The following is a 27,628-nucleotide window of genomic DNA, read 5'->3' as shown; positions in this document are numbered from 1 at the left end:
TATGTCAGTGGACTATTACTCAGTCTTAAGAAAGAAGAAAATCCCACTATTCATGACAACATAAGTATATTATACTAAGTACAATATACATAAGTATATTATACTAAGCACAATTAGCCAATACATATAAAAACAAAAAACACAAATACTACATTTACAGGAGTTAGCTGAAATAGCCAATTTTTAAAAATGTATATACTTTTTGCATCGTCATTCATTCTCCACTCAGGTGTAAAGCCCCGTAAAATTACCACCACTGAGACAACGGGGAACTGTCACCATAGTCTCTTATGCTGGTTCCTCCCATGTTTCTTTCTTTTTTCTTTCTTTTTCTTTATTTTTTCAAATCTTTTAAATTTTTTTATTTTATATATACTTTACATCATTCTTCCTTTATGTACAATGTATGCTTTCTCCTCTCAGGTGTAGTTCCTGTAGAATTCCCACCAATGCACCTGTTTACCATTACCATAGTCCTTTGTGCCCTTCCCTCCCATGTTTTGATCCCTCTCCCTCCCCATCTCCAGCTGAATGTCTCCCATTTATAGTTTTCCTGAAATGAAATAGCCACATTTATATCATCAGAGTGGTTGCCAGGGACTATGGGGATAGGGAAATGGGAGTTAATAATCAATGGACATGAAGGTTCAGTTAAGCAAGATGAATAAATTCTGGAGATCTGCTATATAGCATTGTACTTATATGAGTATTACAATACTTAAAAATTTGCTGAGAATCAAAAAAGATAAACACATGCAGTTTGCAGCAACATGGATGGAGCTGGAAGGGATCATGCTCAGCGAAATAAGTCAGAAGAAAAAGAAAAATACCGGATGGTCTCACTCATAGCAGGAATTTAGAAAACCTAAATAAGGGACCGGGAAAAAGACTAATTAATACAAAGTAAAAATCAAAAGCAACAAACAACTATAAACCAGAGACACACTATGGGGGTGGGGGTGGGAAGAGGAGGGATTAGGGTCAAAATAAGGGGGGCTGCAATTGTGTGGGGAATATAACCAAAATGAAAATGCATACATTGTGCAAAAATGAAAAATGATGTAAGAATTATTTAAAATAAAATATTACAAATAATTTGCTGAGAAGGGACAGCTCATGTTGTGTTCTTACCACAATAAAATAAAATGAAAAAAAATTGTTATCTTAACCTCATTCTATAAGGTTTTCCTAAACAGTGGCATGAACTGAATATAGGCATCCACTTTGCAGGGGCTACAAGGTTCAGCTGCTGAGGGAGTCAGTGAAAGGTAGAAGGAGGCAGTCACTGCTCTGGGGGCAGAGGACCCTATAGGAAACTGCTCCAGGTTTTGACACTATTGCTGACTTCTGCTCTTTTTTTTTCCAAACCTGCAAAATACTCATTTTCTAAACTCATTTAGATGATTAAAATCGCTTGGTACATTTCTTTGTTTGCAGTTGGAGCTGAATAAATGGTATGGGTTATTATAGTCATTGTCAAAGTGTTAGGAAAAGTCATCTTCAATCTCTTTAAAATAGTTACAATTGCTGGGCCTCCACGGTGGCGCAGCTGGTTGAGTGCCGCGCTGTGAGGCTGTCCGCAGCCTCTGCAGTGCAGGTTCAATCCCAGCCATCCAGGGAGCTACCCACTTGGCGCAGCAGACCTCTCCTGTTTCACCCACTGCTCCCCTCAGCTGTGTATTTCCATCAGTCTGCCTGTTCTGCTCCCCACTCTGTCTCTGGTGAATCCTCTCACCCTCCTGCACATCTGACTCCTATCCCAGTTCTTGTATGTATAAATAAATAAATCTTAAAAAAATAAATAAAAGCAAACTTAAAAAAATAGTTACCATTGCTTAGCCGCTAATTAAACGCTCTGGACTTGAGTTTGTGGAGCTTAGCTCATCAGAGGAGATAGAGTTGAGATAGAAATCCAAGAAAATGAAGAAAGGTGAAGATCGTCAGGATTTGCCGATAGCCTACTTCTGCTCCATTCAAATAGACATAGGGATGAAAAGTCACAATGTGCTTAAAATAGCAAATTTCAGAACATCTGCATGTCATCACACAAACCTGTTAATTTTATGATGCTTATTTCTAATCTAGCTTCATTGTAGTTTTGTATATAAAGGAAAAAAATATTCTCTTTATTTGTTGACTTCCTAGATGTTTCTTGAGCACTTCTAAAAACTGTGTTGGATGCTTTCCCTTCATAAGGCTGTTACTTAATAAAACAATATTTGCTTAGCTAATTACTAAATACTACCTTAGTGCCATTGAAGAAATGCCTTATCAAATCTCCTCAGAATGATCATAGAGTTCAGTGAAGATCCATTTATTTTAAAGCCTGTTTGAAACTCACCTGGGTTCATATTTTCTCTCCCTTTATCTGAGAAATGCACAATGTTTGTTTGTAAAATGGAATTGAATTTTAATACTTCATTTCTTACTGCTGTGGGGTTTAGAGTTGACTTCCTATCGTTAAATGCATGGATGAATTAGTGTATTTATTTGCATGTATGATATATCTGTATTTCAAAGCAAACATTTCAAAGGAGTACCAAAATATGTATGTAAAGTTTGTATTTGCCTCCTAGTAATGTTCATAGAGAGAGTATGCACTACACAGGTTTGGGTTTATAGGAAGAAATTGGACTGCTTGGAAATCCATTACCCAATTTTCATGGGCATACACGAAGGCAGAATGATATATGCAAATTTTGCAAGTTTTTTTATGACATAATTTAAAAATCTGACAATAGATAGGTAAGATAAAATTCTACCCACAGGTGCCTTAATATTGGTCAAAACAGTGCTTTTGCTCTTCTGTATTTATAACACAGAGTCCAGACACATGGGCCCAAGTTTCTCACACACATTTCATTTATAATGTGGACACTTTACAGTAAATAACTTGAGACCAAGGACATATTGGAAATAGTGCCAGGGGGCTGGTATGCCATTTTAGTTATCCAGAAATGTAAACTTCTTCAATTAAGCATGACAGACTCTCATGTTTTTTCATACGCTTTCTCCGAGATTTTAGTTCTTACTTTTTGTTTTATCATAAGTAGATTTTAATCATGATTTAAACATATGAGGGCCTGGTTTCAGTTTGATATGTATGTATCTGATTCTCACAGAAGTTAATGGGGGTTATGAATACATACAGAGGGGAGAATACACCCACAGTCTCCCAAACAAATTTAGAACAATTTAAAATGCCCTGGAGGAATAAAAAGCCGGTTTAAGGGGTCAATAAGAGGGTAAATATATGTTTTAAAGATTATTTTTGTGAAAACTCTTGTGGTTTTGAGACCCAAGGGAGGAATAGGTGGGTGTGAACAGAAAAAAGGGATAAAATAACAATTATGCCTAGGGTAAAAGTGTAAATTACAGTTTACCTTGGCAGAAATCATGTGCATGCTAACAGTTTTTTATGAGAGCTATTTATATTTCCAAGAGCTGTGTAGCACTTGTTTATCCCTCAGAATGTCCTTGTGAGGTGTGCATTTCTTACCAATCAGGCGCATGTGACTGTGACACAGAGATGCATTTATCATTCAGTTTCTAGGATTTAATATTTTAAGTGATCAACTAAAGCTACTGTCAGCATGCCCCTGTGCAAATTAGAAAACGAGAGTTAACAGGGGGTGAGAACTTCCCTCAAATACTTGAGTGGCAGCATTTGGATTGGATTTCAGAAGGCGTCACTCTATAGTGTTACTAAGAGACATGGAACACATTTGTTGCCATGTCCCATGCCTGCCTCCCCGTCATTCCTCCTTACTCCCTTCTCTTCCATAGTCAACCTTGTTATTAGTTATCAAACTGCCAGGGAAATACATGCTTAGAACTTCAGTTCTTAAATGCTATTTAAAAGTTGGCAATCCTACCCTCTTCTTTAAAACCATCAGAAAATATGAATTAGAGCCATAAAGCCAAATAGAAACCCTCACCCCAACCCCCTGAGTCAACATAATAAAAATAACCTAATGCCAATTCCAATTGTGTGGTCTGCTATAGATGCCCCATTTTGACTTGGCAGCAAGTTGCATAGAAACCTTTGAGCTGAAGTCAAAACAGCTGGGTTCCAATCTGGTGCTTCTCAATTCTGGCTGCCCAGTAGAAACACCTGGTGAACTGTCAAAAACTGCACAAGTTAGAGACACCATTCCTTTCCCACCACCATGAGCCAAATTCAATGGTTTGGGGGTAAGGACTGGGCATTAATGTTTACTTACTCCACCAGTAAATTCTACTTCCCATTTTGCAACATCTACTATTTGTGAATTCCTTTCAGGAACTCTACCTCCCTTAAGCTTCCATTTTCACATCTCTAAAACTGTGGCAACATATACATATCCTGTTTGTCTGACATGGTCGTGAAGAGGTGATCTTAAAATTTGTGAAAACTGGGCCATGCTATACAGTGATGATGAGGTTAGATTTCTTAAAATTTAAAGAATTAAATCTGAAAAAAAAAAAAGCTTCTTGGGAAAACTATCTCTGGTTTGATTTTGTACATTGGTTTCCTTGATAAATTTTTGTCTATTTTTCACTTGAGTATATATTTATTCTTGTAGATGTCTGTTTGTTAATTGATTTCTGTCAACCTAATTGTAAGAATAGTGAGAAACGCTGATTTGTGTGTATGTGCATGCATGTGTGTCTGCACAAGTTTGTCCACATAAATATCTGGGGAAAATTCTCTTGATAGATTTAAAGAGTGGGTAGTGATAAACATATAAAAAGGCATCTGGCCAAAGCATGTCATAGTTTATTCACTCATCCAAAAAATACTCTTTTGAGGGATAAATATGTGCCAGTTTCTCTGCCAAAACATAGAAATAGATGACATTGTCATCACCCTCAAGGAATTCACAGGCAATTGACAGTGACAGACAAGTAAACCAACACTTATAATAGGGAGTCATGAATGCTGCAATTGAATATTTTTCAGCATCCTGAAGAAGTCTGTAGGACAACGGTGAAGGACATGAGAATGTGGTCAGGTGAGGTATGTAAGAAGATAGGTAGCATGAACTGAGTTTTTTTTTTAAAGATTTTATTTATTTTTATACAAGAACTGGGGTATAGGTCAGAAGCACGGGAGGGTGAGAGGATTCACTAGAGACAGGGTGGGGAACAGAATAGGCAGACTGATGAAATACACTGCTGAGGGGAGCAGTGGGCGAGACAGGAGAGGTCTGCCATTCCATGTGGGTAGCTCCCCAGCCGGCCAGGAATTGAACCTGCACTGCAGAGGCTGAGGACAGCTTCACAATGCTGTGTTCAACCCGCTGCACTACCAGGGAGGCCCTGAACTGAGTTTTGAGAGGCACATAGAAGTATGTCAGGTAGATGGATCTTCCAGGTGGAGGCTGAGTATAAAATTTAAGATTCAATCCTACTCCAAAAATGATGATATGTCATTTTTCTCATAGCATCCAGTAATGAGATACCATTGTCATTCATTGTCCTTTTAACTGTGGAGTGTTTTACCTATGTTTTTTTCTACAGTATTTTACGGCTTCAGTTTTTACATCCAAATTTTTAATCCATTTTGAGTCCATTTTTGTGTATGCTGTGTGATAGTGGTCTAGTTTCATTCTTTTGTTTGTGGCTATCTAGTTTTCCCAACACCACTTATTGCAGAGACTTTTCTTTCTCCAATGTATATACTCCTGAATCCTTTGACATATATTAATTGTCCATATAACTGTGGTTTTCTATCTGGTCTCTCAATTTAATTCCATTCTTTTGTGTTTCTGTTTTTGTTCTATTACCATACTATTTTGATTGTTATTGATTTGTAGCTTGGCAGTATGATACCTCCATTCTGGTCCAGTCCCTATAGAAAAAAATATGGAGATTTCTCAAAATATTAAAAATGGATCTATCATATGTTCCAGCAATTCCACTCCTAGGTTTCTACCGAAGAATGCAAAACATTAATTTGTAGGGATGCATGCATTCCTATATTCATTGCAGCACTACTTATAATAGTCAAAGTATGGAAACAACCTAAGTACCTTAAAACAGATGAGTGGATTAAGAAGATGTGGTCATATATACAACAGAATACTACTCAGAATAATACTCAGTGAAAAAACATAAACTCTTACAAATTGCATCAACATGCATGGGGTTGGGGCTATGCTAAAAGAAATGTCAAAAGGAGAAAAACAAATATGGGATGATGATATTTATATGTGAAACAGAGAAACAACAACAAAAAGGGTCAGATAAAACCAATCAATAACGAACCCTAGAAATCTGACTTCAGACTTGAAACTACTAGAGTGGGAGGGTAGAGAACAAAATGTTCAGGGGCCCCAAAGGACAATGGTGGAAGACAATGGGTGCCTTGGTGGTGGGGGATGTGGTATGGTCCCAAACACCTGAAGAGTGTAATTGTATATCTATAGGTTATACAGGATTACAGGATTGTAAATAATGTTGCCTTAAAAAAGTTAATTCTGTTCATCTTGTTATAGTACTTTTGATCTGAAAACTACCCTCACTAACTTTGGATATTTTGTTTTACTTATTCCTTGATTATCACTTCTTTCTCCCTTTTTAAGAAATTATTTTCAACTACAAAAAAGATGAAATATTTCCATTTGTGACAACATGGATGAAAATTTGCTAAGTGAAATCAGTCAGAAGGAGAAAAACAAATTTTGATGTTTTCACTCCTATGTGGAATATAAAGCATCAAAGCAAAGGAACAGACAAAAACAAACCAAATCAAACCCTTGAAATTTGAATTTAGGCTACAGAAAGGGATACTGGGGGGGGGGGCAGGTGGAAAGGGTGGTGGGGCCCAATAGATTATGGTGATGTTTTGTGGAGCTTTGGTGGTAGATGTAGGGTGATACCATACATTTATAGAAATGTGAACATACATGCCTAAAACATATACATCATTATGAACTAACATTACTTTAATAAATACAATTTTAAAAATTGCTATAAAAATTATAGATGGTTTAAGTGAACAGCAAATTGTATTATATTGACTAACTTGTGTTACACTGAATAAACTTTTCAAACTATATTTATATTGGATTCTTTGATATAACAAAATATCCAATATAAAATTATTTAATTCTTCTAGGGTAAAAGGCTATAGTACTTCAACCTAAAAAGATATCATTTTTTTGTCCTTTTAGAGTAATTCTCTTTGCCTCTGGAGCTCTTCCTATGTTTTGTTATCTATGTTTTTCTCTTACTTTTTTGTGACATATTTGCAACTTTGTTTTAGTTTTTCTATTGAATTCTTTATTTCAAATATTACAGCTTAAATTTTCAATAATTTTTTTCTTTTCCCAAGTTGCATGTTTTTGCTTTATGCATGTATTATTATCTTGAATCTTCCTGAGGATATCAATTATCATTTAGAAAACCTTCTTTTTACTAAATTATCTTTTGCTTCAGGTTAGCATGCAGGGAGTTTATTCAGGAGACTCCTTGAGATCAATACCTGGGAAGGGAAGGGAGGGTAAGAGAAGACAAGGAAGGAGGATTGAGCTGAGAGAAATGCTGAGCTGCTATGCAATGTCACTGGTGTTCTCAATTTACTTTCAGGGGGTTCTGAAGCTAAGATGATCCTGCAGAGTTTCTCCAATGGATGAGGGGGTCAGGAGTTTATATTTCCATATCGACCAGTCATTGGATATGGACCATGCTAGCAATGGACATAATCTTTGATGAAAGGGCTCCTTCCAGCCAATGATGTTCCCTTAGAACTTGCTGCTGGCAACTCTCCTGGCAATGGAAAGGGGATTTGTGCAGTTCATCCCAGCACCCTCCACTCTGCTGTTATTTTTTAAAGACTTGGTTGCTAGGTTCTACTTATTTAACTTTTCCTTTCTCAGGATGGTTATTGATTTGTTCCCTTTTGTACTTCTGTACTACTTTTTCAATGGGTTTTTAGTAAAGAGGGAAGGTAAATATGCACACCCAAAAAACTGAAAAAAGTTTAGGTTTCATATAAATGAAAGTCTGGGAAGTTAATATGGCCAACTCCCTGTTTCTATAATAAAGCTCTTCACTGAGTAAGATTACTCTATGTTTGTGCTTGGGGCATGTGGATTGGAAGGATGCACTTTAAGAGGCTCTGACAGCGAACTATCTGGTGATCTCAAATACCAGAATAAGGATGATATTATTTTAGGGTACTATTTCTGCTAGGTTTCCCAGGTGATTTAGTATCTTTTTAGAAATTATCTTATTTTAGATATGGGGATAAATGCTGAGCCTGCATGCCATCTAGATCTTTGTGTGGAGTTGGGGTGTGGTGGTAGGCTGGGGTGGGGTTTCTGAAAAAAAAAAAAAAAAAAAAAAAAGCTGTCTTTTTTCTAATATTGCCCAAACTTGTTTAAAGCAATAACTTAGAATTCTTGTTAAAAATCCAGAATCCAGGGTGATATTCCCAGACCCATTGAATCAGTCACCAGGGAGGGTTTGGATATTCTCTATTTAATATGACTCTCGTGTAATTTTCTGATCAGCTAAGGTTGGTAACACTACCTGTAGACAATCCTTTAATAGATTACCTTCCCCATTCACCCATCCATTCCACCTCCACTCCCACCCTGTGTACCTACAATCTAGAAGTCTTTCTGTGGCCCCACAGAATCGGGTTCCAGTTTCTGTTAGAACCTTTCCCTGTTTGAGATGGAGGTTTCCACTTTCGTTTGCAATATTAATGTGATAGCTTCCACCTGCTTCTCATGTGAGAGAAAGCCATCAAACTTTCTGGTCTTCCTGCCCTCAGGATGGTTGTCTATTTATTACCTTTCATACTTCTTTACTATTTATTCAATGGGTTTTTAGTAAAGAGGGAAGGTAAACATGCACACCCAAAGTACACTTTCAAATCAAACCTCCAAGACTTTGGGACCCTCTTGAGCTAGGCCATTGCTAATGTGCAAGGTAACATATTAGGAATATGGAGACAGGGAAATAGAACAGTTTTGGATAATATTCAGCTATCTGGCTTTAGCAATTGGGCAAAGTGTTTTATATCTCCCTTAAAAGAAGAAAAGAAGGGAGCAAATTATTTTTGCTAGGGAAAGATAATGAATTTAGTTTTTCACATGTCCAGTTTGAAAGGAAGGCATAAAGAAAGTCTGATCTGGGAATATATATCTGTGAGTGACTCATTCATTCATTCATCCATTTGCATATATTAATACTTGCATGGTGTATGCCAGGATTTGGAACACAAGCTGTTTTATAGTAGATATAAACAAATAGTAAGGCAAATGGAATAAGTTAATAATGGTTAATATCCAGAGTGCTTGGTCACTCATAGAAGTGCAGAGTTGGATGGCCAGGGAAGGAGATGACATTTAAAATGAACCTACAGGATGAGGTGGGTGGGAACGTCAATGAAGAGCTTGTAAGAAAGCTGAGAGTCCAAAGAGTATCAGAAAAAAGTTCTGTTTGACTTCTTCTTAGCAGGAAGGAAGGCAAGAGCTGGGGTACAGGCCAGAGGTGCAGGGGGTGAGAGTATTTACCGGAGACAGAGTGGGGAACAGAACAGACTGATTGACTGAAATAGATTGCTGAGAGTAGCAGTGGGAGAGACAGGAGAGCAGTGGGCGAGACAGGATAACCCACTGTGCCATGTGGGTTATCTCCCTGGCAGGGGATGGAACTCATGCTGCAGAGGCTGAAGATAGCTTCACAGTGCTGACACTTAACCCCTTACGCCACAAGGGAGGCCCAGATGAGGTCTTTCCTTCTAAAACCATGATCCCCTCTTTAGAAGAGCTTCTATTTCTGATTGTCCACATTGCATTGAACAGAGCCTAAAAATATTTCACTTCCCTCATCGTTCTTCCTGTTTCACAGAAGCAGTTAACAGACTTTGGGAAGGTAATTTCTCTAAAGCTTACCTTTGTAGGTCATGAATTTAAGCCATGGCATGGCCATGAATGGTGGACTTGCTTAAATTTCTTACAAATTTGCAGACACGCGCTACAGTTTGATCCTTTAATACGCAAAGATTATTTGTTTCAATAAAATGCTACTTAAGCAGTAGCTGGTTTATATAGTAGATTCTACCACCCACAATCATTGAACTTAGAACTGAACTGTGATTTAAGAAAAAAACTGTCCATATTTTAAAATGTAGGCCAAAAATTTCTCACAATTGGAGTTTAAACTATAGGTGAATAATTCATTGTTTTGAAGTATTTAAAGCTTTCAAAATACATAGACTCTGCTTTGAAGATATACTGGCTATTTAGGCACCATAATATCTTTTTTCCCCAACATGGTGAACTATGTGTGCCTGACTTCAGCTCCTTTTTACAGGGATTGAGTCTCACATCAGAGTGCCTAATACAAACTAGCATTTAAATCTTCACTCAACTTTACTCTCAATATGGATGTCTATATTTCAATCACCACTAACTCCAAATTAAAATTTCTTCCTAATTTAAATATATTTCTAAGATTTCTAAATAATTTTTTAGACATACCTCCATTCTCACATCAATTAATATGTTTATCTTAAATTAGAGGTCCAAATTTACAACACTGGGGATTTTATAATAATAATATTTTATAATAATAAAGATAAATAACAATTATTGAGAACATATTATGTGTGGCATTATGTTTTGTTCATAATCTTTAAGTTTCATAGTTTAGAAAAGTAAGTGATGTTTTTCATTTCCAAGGTCATATAGCTAGTAAGTGCTATAACTGAGACATAAACCCAATCTGGCTACAAAGTCCCTGCCCTTTTTCTTGCATAGTGTTGCCTACAAATGGAAGAATTATATTATATGGACCCTTAATTTTCACCAAAGCTATAAAGTGGGACTTTGAGAACTCTGGGATTGAAGTCAACCAAAGGAAATCATTTACCTTACTACCTTATGAAGAACAGGTGGTCTTGTAAACTCATTTAAGATCATAACTGATTCTTCTATAGACCAGACTTTTTTTTTTTAGGGGATTTCCTTTTTTTTTTTAAGATTTTATTTATTTATTTATTTTTGAGTAGAAGAACTGGGGGATAGGCCAGAAGTGCAGAGGGTGAGAAGATTCACCAGAGACAGAGTGGGGAGCAGAGCAGGCAGATTTACTGAAATACACTACTAAGGGGAACAGCAGGCAGACAGGAGAGGTGTCCTTTGCCATATGTGGGTTAGCTCCCGGGCTGGGAATGGAACTCAGGCCACAGAGGTTGAACCCGTAGGCCACCAGGGAGGCCCATATAGATCAGTCTTATCACTCACCATCTTAATCTATGCTAACATCATAGCAGATTACAAAATATAGATGAATGAGTTCATTAGTTGTCATCTGTCTAATTCAGTTAACAAATGTTGAACATCTAATGAATAAGATAAAGTTCTTGTTCTCATAGAAACTATAATCTAGTGGTTGTGTGTGTGTGTGTGTGTGTGTAAATCAGAAATGATAAATCTGGGCCTCCCCTGGTGGCGCAGTGGTTGAGCGCTGGGTTGAGAGGCTGCCTGCAGTCTCTGCAGCGCCAGTTCGATCCCGGCTGCCGGCGAGGGTCCCACATGGTGTGCAGACCTCTCCTGCCGTCCGCTGCTCCCCTCAGCAGTGTACTTCGTGTACAGTCTGCCTGTTCTGTTCCCCGCTCTGGCTCTGGTGAATTCTCTCACCCTCCCGCACTTCTGACTGTACCCAGTGCTTGTATGAATAAATAAATAAATCTTTAAAAAAAAAAAGAAATGATAAATCTATAAATATTAAAACACTAGTAGATTATGTTGTGGCTTTCATATACATGTAAATATGGTTGAGATGGTGGACGCCACTCAAACAAATAAGACCTCTTTTAGGATGTGAGAAAAGGCTTCTTTTAGGATGTGAGAAATTGTTAAATGCTGTTCTTTGGAAGATAAGGAAGAAGTCAAGGATGGATTATGTTATGAATTTTGAGATATTAAGAAAATAAAACTTAGAGTTTCTTCCATTTGTGTATTCCTGTCAGACAAGAATTTGACTATTCCTGACAATCACAGAACATTCCTGTTGTAACCCAAAGTACAATTTCAAACTTCCACAGTGAACGGAAGAGTAATAACTTAATTCTAGATGTTGCTTTCATCGACCCTACTTATGCTTATCTTCTCATACTATTCAAACTTTCTGAGATAACCTCTACTTCATCTGAAGAATTTGGGTATTCACAAACTCTGAAAATAAAAAAGACTTACTGCCATTAAAAACCATTTTATTAAACATGTCATCGACCTTGTTTACTTCAAACTTTACCCTGTGTTCTAGACTTTTTTTTTAAGGATTTATTTATTTATGCATACAAGAACTGGGGTGTAAGCCAGAGGTGAGAGGATTCACCAGAGAGAGTAGGGGGCAGAACAGGAAGATCTACTGAAATACACTGCTAAGGGGAGCAGCAGGCAAGGCAGGAGAGGCATGCTGCGCCACGTGTGTTGCTCCCTAGCCTGCAGGGGATTGAACTCATGCTGCAGTGGCTTGTGATAGCTTGATAGTGCTGTCTTTAACTGCTGTGCCACAAGGGAGGACCCTGTGTTCTAGATTTTGGGTAGGGATGTTAATTGATTTCTTAGAGAGTTGTCGTGAAACACAAACCATTTTTAGTAATTCATTAGAAAATCTGAATGAAAGCTCCATTAATTATTTTTTGTGGTAATACCTGCTGAAAACACAAATGGATTAAATATTGTGTTAACAATCATCATCATCAAAAAAGTACTACCATAACATACTTTTTTGAAATAAATTCAAAGTGTAATCATATCTAGTTTATTTTCAAAACAATCTATTTGAGTGATTTTACATTTATACTTTGTTCAAATTTGTAAATAGAATTTTTATCAAAGAAAAAATTAAAGAATATGATAAAGAATCAAATAAAAGCAAATATTTGAACTTAATAAAAAGTGATTTTTCTGAGGAATAGATGCAAAAATTCTAACAGACTATGTTTATACTAAAAATATTCACCTAAGCCCTCATTCCTCAAGCTGTGGAAAAACAATTAGTTTGTCTGTACACACTTTAGAAATCATTCAAGGGAAACTTTCTTCTCTTTAATAGAAGAATATAAATAAACTTTCTGTTATGTTCATAGCTTAACAGTTTATAAAATAATATTACTCTCTGGAATTGAGTCTAGATTTTCTTTCTCTTCTCTAGTGCACAGCAAACATGTTCTTGAACAACTTTATTAATCTAGCATTGTGCTTACTTTCTTATATATAAAGCAGTCACAAGCATAGCAATTACCTTAGGAGCTTTTCAGGAAGATCCCATGAGATAATGTGTGAAGTATAGATAATGTATATAAACTAGGAAATCCTACACACATTACGTACACACAAACATCCTCATAACACTCTTTTTTAGATTGGTTAATTGGATTTGAAGTGAAAATTCCAGTGGATTGATATTTAGGGAAAAAATTTATGTTTTAAGACAATAAGTTTCTTAAAAATTTCTACAACTCAATGATATGAGGAAGAGAAGTGTATTTAAATGAAAATGTCCCTGTGCTGTGTTTAGAATAGAGCATAGCCCATCCAGGAATTATATTGGATAAGAGGAATACTTCTTCAACATGACATGGTGCTAGTTTACTCTTATCTTAAATAACTTTAAATGTCATACTATTGATATAATAATGAGAGGTATATTTAAACTAGTAGTTGTCAACCTTCCCTGCCCCCTCTGCCAAATTATTTTTTTAAGATTTATTTATTTATGCATACAAGAACTGGGGTGTAAGCCCGAGGTGCGGGGGCTGGGGGGGAGGTGTGAGAGGATTCACCAGAGACACAGTGAGGATCAGAACAGGCACATTGACTGAAATACACTGCCAAGGGGAGCAGTGGGTGAGACAGGAGAGTTCTGCCTAGTCACATGGGTAGCGCCCTGGCCAAATGGGGATAGGGGATCGAACTTGTGTTATAGTGGCAGGCAATAGTTTGATAGCGCTGTCTTTAACTCCTGCCTCACCAGGGAGACTCTCCCCCAAATTACTTATTCTGTTGCCTTTCAATGGCTGTGAGGTTAGCAATTTATCTTGTTTTGTTTAACCAGCAGGTTTTAGTGGAGTCCTAGCTATACATGGAGCTCTACATAACATCATTGGGTGGGTACGCAACAAAATCAATGGATATTAGCTCTACTCTTGGGAGCTTGTGATATGATTGAAAGAATGCACATCAATGCTTGAAACAATGGAAATCACATTTATGGACCAACATGCTGGTAAGAGTAAATTGATACAGAAATTCTATTGCCCTGGAAGATAGATAACATGCACAAATATGTTTAATTTGGAGTTTTCTGCATGGGTATGGTGGATATTTGTCACAATGTGGCTGAATGGATCTCAAAGACATGATTTGAAATTTTTGATCTCACAACTCCTCTCTTCCATTCTTTTTCCTGTTACCCTTGCCCTATAAATTGGACAAATTGTAAATTTGTAGGGCGATTTATAGGTTAGCTTTTATATTTTCATACTTACTGCAAGAAATAACATTTACTCTCTTTGACAAAATAAGAAGGAAAATCCACTCCACCAAATTCTACCAAAGATATACTTTATTATGTTTAGACTAATTATTACAGAAGTTGTATTAAGCAGCAACTGTTGTTATATCATGTGAAAATGTTCTATTTGATTCTGCTAAATAACTGAATAATGTGATTGACTCTAACCATAATTTTAAAGTTACAGTTGTCTAGCCACAAATGATAGGGCTTAATTAGTTCTAATAAGCTACTCCTAGTAGAACCTACTACACCTGTCAGAATAGGATGGAATAGGTCCTAATGTTTTGGTCTCTGTTCTCCTCATTTTAAAAATGATTGAGGACTGGGCCTCCCCGGTGGCGCAGCGGTTGAATGCTGGGTTGAGCGCTGGGTTGCGAAGCTGCCCGCAGCCTCTGCAGCACCGGTTCGATCCCCGGCTGCTCCCCGGCCACCGGAGGAGTGTCCCACATGGCGCGCAGACCTCTCCTGCCGCCCGCTGCTCCCCTCAGCAGTGTACTTCAGTCCTTCTGCCTGCTCTGCTCCCTGCTCTGGCTCTGGTGAATTCTCTCACCCTCCCGCGCTTCTGACTGTACCCACTGCTTGTATGTATGTATGTATATATGTATGTATAAATAAATAAACAAACAAATAAATAAATAAAAATGATTGAGGACTCATAGGGTACTTGTTGAAGTGGGTTATAGCCACTGACTTTTCAAAATTAGAAATTAAAATTAAGAAAATTTAAAATAATTTATAAATCCATAATAGCGGTAATAAACCCACTATATTAACATAGCACATTTTATGTAAAATTACTAAATTTCCCAAAACAAAAAAATTTAAGAGAGCACCACTGTAATGAATTTTTCACATCTCTAAGTGCTGCACTCATAACAGCTTCTGCATCAGTCTGCTGTGATAACACACACCATGTAGACTTTGCAAAACTTCACTTGTGAAGAAATGAGAGCAAAATGGGAAACATCTCATATTTTATGAAAATAGTGTTGACCTCAGGGATTCCTTGAAAGTGTTTCAAGAAACCTAAGGGGTCCCTAAACCATACTCTGAAAACCACTGAGCTAAGATATACTATAATACACGTAAGCAAATCCTGTTTTTTTTTTTTTTTTAATAGAGGCATGTTTTTATTTATTTATTTATTCATTTGTTTGTTTTGTTTATACATGCACTGGGTACAGTCAGAAGCGCGGGAGGGTGAGAGAATTCACCAGAGCCAGAGCAGGGAGCAGAGCAGGCAGAAGGACCGAAGTACACTGCTGAGGGGAGCAGCGGGCGGCAGGAGAGGTCTGCGCGCCATGTGGGACCCTCCTCCGGTGGCTGGGGAGCAGCCGGGGATCGAACCGGCGCTGCAGAGGCTGCTGGCAGCTTCGCAACCCAGCGCTCAACCGCTGCGCCACCGGGGAGGCCCAAATCCTGGTGTTTTAACAGTAAAGTTTTTTTTTTTCTTTTATCTCATTCTAATATCCACTGTGAAACAGCTGGATGGTAGTCCTCACTATGGGACCCAATTTTGTGGAGCAGAAATACTGCTAGTAATGTGGCAAAGAGAAAAGAAAGCATGGCAAAGTACAGACTGACTCTTTTTTAAATTTTTTAAAAAAGATTTTTTTATTAATTTTTGCCTAGAAGAACTGGGGTATAGACCAGAAGTGCAGGAGGTAGGTGTGCGAGAGGATTCACCAGAGACAGAGTGGGGAGCAGAACAGGTGGATCTACTGAAATACACTGCTAAGGGGAACAGCAGTAGAGACAGGAGAGGGGATCTAACTCAGGATGTCATGGTGATAGCACTGAGTTTAACCCATTGGCCACCAGCGAAGCCCCTTCTTTTTTAATTTTTTACTTCTACAGACTGACTCTTAAAGCTTCCCACTGCAAATGACACATACTACTTCCGCTCACATTTCATTAGCCAAAAAGCAGTTCGCATATCGTCGCTTAACTTCATGAAGGTGTACCTCTCCTGTATTGCCAGACACAAGATATTAGTGAGCTGTCATAGGTCTACCATACTTTCTCATACTACGTAAGCACATCTACTCTGTTGTGTCAAGTCATCAGATGCTCAGAGACCTCAATTTTGGTCAGAGTTCAGAATCTTTATCTTTGCCTCCAGATCCACTCTTTCCCAGATTTCAAGAATTTAACAAATACCTAGCCTATATCCAGTATTTAATAAACACCCAGCAGATAAATGAACAAATATCTTTCAAAATACCATTTAGATCTGGGCGTGATATTTATGTACCTAAAATTCCAAAAATGATATGTCCAAATATCAATGAGGTTAATTTTAGATCTGGGAAGGGTCTTAATAATGATAGCTCCTCCACATCATTTAACAGATGATTCAACTGAAGTGTGAAGGAACTAAATGACACCATTTTAATCCTATAAATGGAGCTAATTGTGTCCAGTCTGTGCTTTGGAAATGACTTATGGTTTGGGAGCTTCTAGATAAAATAAGCCCTGACAAACACTCAAATGATATTTATTTCACAGATTTCTGCATTAGAGATATATCTTGTCCAATGTCTAAAATTTCTAGGACTCAAAAAATTTAAACTAATTTCAAAGCAACTGTAGCCTAAAAAGTTTTATTAACTTTGCTGCCCTTGAGATGTAAGAATTCTTGTCTGAATTTCTAGTTCTCCTACAGGCCTGCACTCATTGGTAATGTTACTGTGTTGACGGCTTCCACTACAATAACCATTTTCTAAAACCTTTTATGCAAACAGAAATATCTTGCAGGTGATAACTAGGTTATAAAATATAAATTGCCAAGATGTGGGTGATTGTTCCTACCTGCAAGAAATTCAGTTGAACATTTGTGTTTTATTTTCACTAACTGTAGAACCAAAATGCCAAATATAAGTAAAAGACATTGACTGAATATGGACCAACGTACAAGACTGAATTTTTCAGAGTACGGTAAATATCAACCAGTGAGCAAAGTACAAGTTTCAATTCATAAGGTAACTTTTACTTAAAAACAATATATTATCCGAATAAAACTTTGCAATAGTCTAATAAGGGTAGGTGAGAGACAAAGAATTATATCCCATAGATTAAAAAAGAAAAAAAAATCAGGGTTCAAGCAAGTTAAAGGAGAAGCCAGAGGCTGCACAAGCCATTATCAAAGCCAGGAAGACATGATGATGCTTTTTTCTTCCAAGATGGTGCCCAGACATGTAACCATGATTGTACATTTTGATAAATAATAAAAATTAGAAAAGCATCTTGGTCAAAATATCTGAAATGAAGGCAAAATTGTACATGTGGCAATTATCTTTGCAGGAAACAAGAAATTACTTCCATTTAAAAATGTTCCCCAATATTTTCCCCTTATTTTCTTTGTATTCAAAATATCTATTTTCTATTGTCTTGCTGCAAATAAATGCAAATATAAATGTGATACAAAGTAGCATTTGTGCCACTAGTACTATTAGAAACCCTCAAGTGTGAATGGGTGTTTAATTAGGCTGTATTAGATTAATCCCATGTCTCCACTGGTTGTAACAAATGAAAAGATAGGCTGCACTGTCATGGGGATAGACATTTAAAGCTCAACGTAACTTTCATATTTTTCTATGTGATCGGTCAGCTAGGACTTCCTTTTAATTTGAGGAAAATTTGGTTTGTAAATTAGAAAACCTTTTAATTGCAAGGAATGCAAAGCAGAATTTTTTTTAAAGGATTGACATTATCTTTGTTGTTTGATACATTAAGATAAGACCCATAAGGGACCGCTCTAAACAATGAACTTCATATAAAATGGATAAAAGCTTGCTCCTTGGGCCTATATAGAAATTCAGAAAGAGGCTTGGAAAGAACAACTTAATACTTCTAATATGATAATATTGCCTAGGTAGCAGTAGAATATTTGTTATAAAAGGTTTTAAATGTCATTTCCTAATGACATTTTGAAGTAATTTTAACCACTTTTAAAATAATTGCATATAGATTATAGTTATTGTATAAGAAAAGACTTGCTTCCAATTTAAACAATGTTGGGGAGTTAAATGTAAATTTAAGTAGTGAAACCTAGTTTTTAATTCAGAAAAATATTCCAGCCGACATGTAAGTTTTGCTTTGTCACTGTACTGTATTCCGTTCAGTAGAACAAAGAACGGATGCATAATGAGCCAATGTAAATGAAGTCAAATCAGCAAAAGCATAGTGGGGGAGGGGAAGGTGTAAAATATGACAGTCAGTATAATGACCAGGGAGTAGAGAATTTAAATGTTTAATACCTACACACTCAGATTCATTTTTCTGTCATCGCTTTGAATGGGTAGACTGAGTGCTGGAAAGTCCAGAATGAAAACATCATGCCCTAGACCTCAAGAATTAATATTATTTAATAGAATATGATTTGCACTCATAATCATCTTTCTACCACTCTCCCCCCACCCCACCCCACTCGGAGGGTGGGGAAAGACCGTGGTTATAATTAGAGATAATTAGAAAATGCTCTAAGTGTTTATTTGGGGCTTTCTCTCCTACCCTCCCGCACCACATGCCAGCTCCCCATCTCCCAGGCATGATGGAAGCTCAGACACAATAGGAACACAGCAACAATATGAATTGCAAATACATGTATATCTTTCTGCACAACCTATCTTATTGACTCTTAATAAAATGAGTATCTTCTAAAAAATATCCTGAACTGTAAATTGCTTTACTACTGATGATGGGCTTTGGAAAAATGCTACGCGTGCCATACAATCAACTAGACAGAGTTGTGTTAAACAGAATTGCTTAGCTCTTGTCTGTAAATTACTCCCCTCCCTCTCTAATAAAAGAATGAATCTTGCTTAATAACCTATGCTGCTTAGCATGTGTTGTAACTGTACATGTGAAAATCTTCATATTTTGCATATCCCACACTTAGAACTATAACAACCTTTCATCATAATGTTCTCATATTTAACATTTTCCTACACAGAGTGTGAATTTTCAAAAATACTGACATAAAGATCATTTAATGCATTGTCCCCCACCATCCCATTTTTTTCTCATATGCAGTTTCAAACTGTGACTGTCTTGAAAAATATTCATAAATTCATTTTGCTGTCTAGGCAGTTTAACATACAGTAATTAAACTGGAGCCATAAACAGCAAAGCATATGCATGGACTTCTCGGATTTCAATATCACATTAACTAGAGAATATTAATTCCTAAGAATAAGTGCATTGATACTATGAAATTGAAATTCTAGTGGGGGGAATAGGTGTAAAATAAATTGAAAATTATTGTAAAGTAAGTTAAATTTCTAGTTTTAGTGTTTTTAAATTATTCAAAAGAATTTGTGTCTTTAGAGCTTTAAAAAAAAAAAAGAAAAATAGATCTCTTTGACACTGGTGATGTGTACCAAAAGGCTTCTGTTAAATTAGCTCCATGTTTGGGAGGGGTACGTGTTGAGGGTTGGGGGAACACGGAAACCTGAATACTTGCTTTGTAAATATTTAAGCATTTTGCAGGCTAGTATCCAAAGAAGAAATAAAATGCTGGCCTTTTACCTTTGAACCCTTGTGTGAAGTATCTTAATGTTGCCAAATGTGAATCTAGTGAACTTAATCAGTAAATTCGACTGAGATTTATGAACTTTTTCATTCTAAATGCATTTACATATACACAAGCACATATATGTACATAAATTTATTTTATTACATCCATTTTACGCAAACTGAACCTTAAGCAGTTGAAGTAGTAAAAAAAAGCCAATCAAAATACTCTTCATATATCCTTAAGTCCATAAACCTCTTTAAATTGTCTCTTTTAAAAAACAGCTAAATTATGGAAATGCAGACTGCATTACAGAATATTTGCCAGTTATATCTTGATTCTTATTTGAAATTCCCACAAGAATATAGGCATGACAGTAATATAAACCATAGAAACAGGCAAAAAAAAGTAGAACACAGGGACTTGTAAATAAATCCATGAATATCAAGAAGCACAGATGCTAAGATTATGCATTTTTACCAGTACAGTTCTGTGCTTGTAAACTATAAGGCCAGACATTTGTAAGATGCAGTGTAGCAGGCCCTGTGGAGGGAGGGAGAGGAAAGAGAAACACTGAGAAAGGTGGGGAGGAGGGAAAAAAGGGAGGTAAAGAGAGAGAGAGAGAGAGAGAGAGAGAGAGAGAGAGGAGAGAGAGGAGAGAGACAGAGGTTGAGAAGAAGGGAGGGGGGTCACACAGCCAGACACAATAACGCATAATAATGTTAACATTCCTGCATGTCTAATGGCTTAAATATGCTGTGTGCCTCCCTCTAGCCCTGCACGGCAGCTGATGTCAAAGAACCATTTAATATTTTATCAATAGTCCTTCTTTGAACCAAAAAATTTTTTTTTCCTATGAAAAGGATTCAGGGGGTTCCAAGGATGAAAAAAAAAATTAAATCTCTTGGACTAGCAAAATTTTAAGACACAACATGTTTGTGAATACCTTATGTTCAGCAAGATTCACACCGTTCTTCGGCAACTCTTACATTATTTACATCTTAGCAATGTCAACATCTCTTATTTACCAAGGAAACATAAAGTCATATTTTAAGCATCTTTTCTCACATTAAAATTGCATAGCTTTATTTTTTAATGTAAAGGAAACCCATTGATTGAATTATTATTACAATATCAGCTGGACTTTTAGGGTGTTTTTTTTTTTTTTTTGGGTGGAAAATACTGTTTTCTTGTTTGACGGATACCATGCCTGTAACAAAGAATGACTGAATTGTCTTAACAAAGAAGATGAAGGCTGTATGTGTTGGTTACAATAGAATAACCACCTTCCAGATCTCTTAAATCCACAATATATGTAGTGTGGGTCCTGAGTGGCTTTTGTTTTCAATGTCTTTTGTAAGCTTTTAGGGTTTTTTCTGCATCAAATGTCAAGTTAATTTACAGGGCGCTATTACTGATATGTTTCCTTGGTTTGTGGTTTTCTGTGAAAGGCAGGCAGCTGAGACCAAGTCTTAGGCTAGGGGGGAGGGGCAGCCGGCGAGCCCATAACACATACACAGTGCCAGGGTCTGTAAATTGGCTGCTTGTATGACAGCGGGCCCAGGGAAACCTCTAGTCTTCATTTGCATGCTGAAGAATATCCAGGATTAAACCGGACTGATTTTCATACAGGATTTAGACCTGACATTTATTATTCGGTTCACAGACCTCTTGAAGGAAAGTTTGTTTTCCACTCATAGATGAAAAATCTTCTAAGATAAATAAAGACTGGCTTAGCAGTAACAGTAAATAAATATCTTTCCTGTATTTCTTATGAATTTATCATATATGATTACCAGACAGATGTTCACCACCAAATTATTATATTTTGCTCTTTAGCAATTCTAGAGAAAAATATCTATCAAGGCCCCAGTCAGTATTTATAAAATGTATCCATTGAATTCTGAAAGTTGATTTTTCATAAATAAAATTTAGAGACAGACCCTTGATTTTTTGACCAAATTAAAACAATATTGGAGTAGTAAAATACTCTGAAATGCATAATTTTACATCTGCTGCATGTTTTTTATGAAGACAGAGATGATTTTGGTAATACTGTACACATCAATTATATACTTTTATACAAAACATGAAAATTATAAATGAATGCTACACATGAGCCCTATCTACTAAATTTATAACATGAATACTTCATTTTCATTGCCAAACAGATCCATAAAATATTTCAGTGTCTTTTAGCATTTAGGTATTAATTGTTTGTCCAGACAAACACTTATAGTCCAATACCATGGCAATATTTTAACTGAACTAAAGTTTAGTTTTTAATGTGCCACAAAACATACTTTGACACAATACCAATATGAAGAAACATGGTTGAGTTGCTTTACGTTTTCTGGAATACATTTTCTAGTGGGCCAGAATAAAGACTGCAAAGAGTGAGTTAGCAGGCCCAGAGGAAATTTAGGAATTTTCATGTGTTAGTAAACACAACAGATTTTTAAAATGCATTAGAAATGTATGTACTTTATACATTTAATAAATGTAAGGTAAAATAATACAAATGTCAGCAATTAATTATGATTGGTCTGTCAGTGAATATGGAGAAAACACTGTAAAATCTGCTACATATTTGAATTTTTAATGTCAATGGAACTTTGGAAATAAATTCCAGTACTTGATTTCTTTATGAATATTAACTTATTCATAGCAAATTTTTAAACATGAGCAATATAGGATGTATTATTTGGAATTTTTAGTTTGCTTGCTTTAATGTTGCATTTTATTATAAATGTACATATGAATCACATTTACTTCTTCAAATCAATTTATGATTATACCCAGTAGGAAATGTATATTATTAAAGTTTTAGACCAAGTATATGTTTTATAGTGAGATATTGGTATCATATATACGAATCAGATTAACCAAACATTTAATAAATGAACAAATAAGTCCACCTAGTTTTACCTTAATTCAATTATCATATATAACACACGCATGAATAATCAGACTTTTTACCAAAAACTAGGTAAAACTAAAGAATAGAAATTATTGCTATGAAAAGATTTTGGTCATCTTTTGTGCAGAAATATTTCTCCTTTATATGTATGTAAATTACAAATGTGAACATAAATATTTTTGTAAAATGTGTCTACACATGCAAAGTGAAGAGAATCAAGGCACTTATTTGAACAATTCAGGCTAAACTCCTCACTTTTTCTTGCAATAGACAATTGAGGCAAAAGGGTTTTTCCCTTGAATTATCTGGATGATTGCATCAATTCTTCACTTTGTTTTACATGTGTATATAGACATGTGTCTTCAGAAAGTGGCTCTTTAAAAAACATGCAAATACAAAAGCCATTTATTTATTGACAGTGCTACTTTTTAGGCTTAATACATCACTGAACTAATTTGTTAATCAAACTGGAATTTTAAAAAATGGGAGGGGTAAAATATATTTTCCTAAGAAATTATTTCTAAAGCAACATACAGTGATATTTAGCTGTAACATACAATTATATATGCATAATGCAAACTAAGTTTCTCTAACCTTCTCTGGCATACTAATGTCTCAGTATCCTTCATTATTATTTCTATTAGCAGTCTACTTCCACACTAGGCCCTGCTAATTGTATGAAGAGTATTCACTATGGCGTGTTACCAATATAGTATGAGGAACATTTAATTGTGAAGGTTTGACCCTCAACCTGAAATCTTGAAAATGTATGGTTGAAAAAAAAAAAAAGAATTCTGAATCTAGTTGGTTGAAATGGGGAGGGTCATTTTCAATCAAGCCAATTTTTTAATGACTTTATTGTTAATACACTTAAAAATATGGATGGTATAATGACTTGAGGTCATAGTTATTTTGTCTTTTTTTGTGACTGCATAAGAAATGGATATTAATGGTCCACCCTTTAAAATTCTTGATACAATTTACACTTGCTCACTTTAAACTCAAGATGTCTCTCAATCAAATTGTGCAACTCTGTATGTCTTCAGTGTAATTAGTATTGTACAGTTTTCACGACAAACATAGGAACAAGGAAAAGGATTCCTACTTGGTAATGATTGTAAATATGATATTGTCAAGCTAGTTTTAATTAGTTGCTGAGATAAAGATAATACACACGTCACTAAGAGGTGCAACAGACTTAGAACAAAAGTCAAATATTCCACAATTAGATTATTATTTCAAATGCCTATGCCTAATAAAGTTGGTGGCCCATGTTTGCCAAATAATTCTGTCAGGCAAACAGTCTTAGTTTAAAAGTAATTAAGCAATTCAGCCTCATCTTCAAATGGCACATGCAAATGTCCATGCTTTTTTGGTTTGGAAATGTGTAAGATGTTTGATGGAAAGTATCACTTAAGAAAAGAATTCCATATATTATACTTTTTAAACTTCAACAGGTAGAGAATCTTTTTTAAACTTGTCTTTAAAGCATTCTAGCAAAGCATTTGATTGTTTAACATTTTTATTATTCAAGTTCTTACCATTTCACACTACTCCCTAGAGAGAGGCCAAGAAATATTAAAAATACTATAGAAATATAAAGGATAAGATATTTGTCACTCTCGTTTAAATTGATGTATGCTGCTGTCCTATAAACGTCACATCGGATAACCCTGAAAAATTACCATGAATCTCCATAATTACGCATATTCATGATGCTGTTTTGCATAGTGCTAACAGCAGACTGCATGTGGGGTGGGACGTGAAGGGGGGTAGGAGTGATGTGACAGATTAAAATTATTACCAGTATCATGGAAATAGACATAGCAACAGTTCCATTTTGTTAGGTCTTAGAAAACAAAAGCATATTATAAAATCGCATAGTAATTAAATAACTGAAAATCTTTCTCCTACATATTTCACCATAAAAACTTAACAGTGATAAACTGACCAGAAATATCAGTTACTTGAAATGTGCTTAGATTTATCAGGGACTACTAGGTACAGGGCTTTGTCAACTGAAAGGAGCTGGTGTGTGCTTTTTAACTTTTTGGGGAGGGGGAGGGAGAGGAGGGAAGAGAGACGCTGGGGTGTTGGGGAATTCTCATGCCTTCCAAAATACTTGGGGTTCTCGTATGATTTGGAAGCTCTTGATGAGCTGAGTGCAAATCATGTAGGTACATTTCTTCTGATAAATATGAGGACGGAGTCATATTTGGTAAACTGTTAAAAGGCTCTAAGAGATTAGAAAAGTTGTCTGGTGTCTATCTCAATAGCTTTTTTGTGCTGAGGCAGAGAGCAGAGTTAATCAGGGACTCTAGAAGTAATTATCGACAGAGTTTGGGTAATACAAATGCTTGGGTAAACAGCGATTGTTCTTTCCACAAGATTGCAAGTAGAAACAACAATACTGGTATTGTCCTGCACTTCTCATTAAGGGGACTCAGGGAGGGAGGGCTGCACCGCTAGGCGGATGGGAAACTGACAAGCAAACTGTTCTGAACGACTCTCTTCTGATCCCACTACCACAAGCTCTGCCTTTTGGCATCAGGAGTGCCAGCTGCATCGGGAGAAGCCAAGCCTGTCATACCATCTTCACATCAAATCTTCAGGGTACAAGAGCTAGAGCATAGTTAGTGCTTAATGAAGAAACAAATACAAAAGGGAAGATTAGGCCTTGCATTCATTTGTTCTTATAGAAACTGCACTGGAAGGGTTGTTTTATAGAACTCATTCTTTTTTTCTCTTAAGCAGAAAAGTTACATTGAGGATGCATTTTTTTATATTGTAAATACACAAGGGGAAAAAAATCTTTCAGTTCCCCTGTAACTATCAGCCAGCAAATTGTTTTGTCAAAAATGCCACTTGAAACAGTGATGTCCATGACAACTGTCAAAATTGGTAAATAAATACTTTTCATTTTTTATATTAATAATATTGTGCTTCTTGCCACATGAAGCATTTCCTTGCATACTTAAATGGTACCACTGCATTCCTTTGAAAAATTGGGATGTGAAACTTTATCTATTGTTACTGGGTAACAAACAATCTTCTGTTTTGGGTGAAACATTTATGTTTCATAGCACCACATTACTTGCATCTTCAAATTAATTGCATTTGAGAAAAAAAGAACTGTATTTTTGAAGTTCACTATAAACTAGCCAGAAAGTTTGACAGCAGAATGCTACAATTATTTTTTATTGTTGTAAGCAATCAGTCAACTATACAAAGGTGTATTTTGTACAGCTGCAATGTAAAACCTGTTTTTGTTTATGCTATCTGTCAACCACTTAATATGGCTAAGGTGCATTCTAAATGATATTATCCCAAAGGAAATAAGATCACTTTAATGGAACAATGTACTTTCTATTCTACACTTGCTGTGTAGGGCCTACCCAAGAAAGGTCCACAATGCATCTGTGCCTTTTAACTGCAGGCACATGTTGAAAAGAAATTGGCAATTTGTTGCAGTCTTTGAAGAAAGGAATGTGCAATACCTTTATAGGGACCAAATTATTTTATTTTTACAAATTTTCATGGTTTTAAATGCAAAACCAATGAGGGGAACCTTCATGTGCTTTGCCTTGCCCATGATGAAAAACATAGGAATAAGGACAGCCAGGCATTCTTTTACCGAGAGTAACTTTCTGTAGTTATATAAGAAGACAACCCCCAAATACAATGCAGCCCAATTATTAAATAATCAAATACTTTAAAATAAAGTACACTAAAGAAATGACCCAAAGATCAAATAATTTTATATAATTTAAATTAGCCCGGGCTTTCCTGGTGGCGCAAGGGGTTAAGCACTGCACTATGAAGCAATCCACAGCCTCTGCAGCACGAGTTTGATCCTCGGCCGGCCAGGGAGCAACCCACATGGCACAGCAGACCTCTCCTGCCTGGCCCGCTGCTCCCCTCAGCAGTGTATTTCAGTCAGTCTGCTTGTTCTGTTCCCCACTCTGTCTCTGGAGGGTCCTCTCACCCCCCAGCTCTTGTACGCATAAATAAATAAATCTTTTAAAAATAAATAAATAAGTCCATGGTAAATTAACATCTATACTCAATGACAGTCATTATAAATTAGATTTTATACTATATAAGTAAAATTTAACACTTTATAAAAATAAGACTATCTCAGATATTACTATTTACATTTACCTAATATGAAAGTCTTTTTTTTCCCTTTTATGTCTTAAAGAAAACCAGTATTTTCTGCTTGATGGGAATGGGTTCCTCTATTCTGTGGTTGTCTGGAAATACCACCAAATTAGTATTGTATGCTGAGCACTTCCTGTCTGTGGTTATTCTGTTGGAATGATGTGATTTTGTCCATTCTACATATATATTCAATAAATAGTGGACCTTGAAATATTTAATAGCATCTCACATTTCCTGGGACATGTACTTCTCAGTACCCCAAACTGTTGAGGCTCACAATTTTAAAATGACTGCATCTTAAAATGTGAGGTCATGTTGTAGGGAGCTGACCTCATCACGAACACTTCTTAGAGAATTTGTTGTAATTAATTCATTGATCAATCACTTAAATGGTACTTGCTATTTAAAAGTGGTGATTCTCATATGCTTTCAGACCAAGAACACTTAAATATTGAATATTGCTACTTTAATTTGTACATTTTATTAGCAGTTTTCTCGGTAGTTTA

Source organism: Talpa occidentalis, unplaced genomic scaffold (assembly GCF_014898055.3).
Source record: "Talpa occidentalis isolate TD23 unplaced genomic scaffold, MPIMG_talOcc4v2.1 talOcc4.6, whole genome shotgun sequence".
In the NCBI taxonomy this organism is placed as follows: domain Eukaryota; kingdom Metazoa; phylum Chordata; class Mammalia; order Eulipotyphla; family Talpidae; genus Talpa; species Talpa occidentalis.
This window is presented reverse-complemented; position numbering follows the sequence as displayed.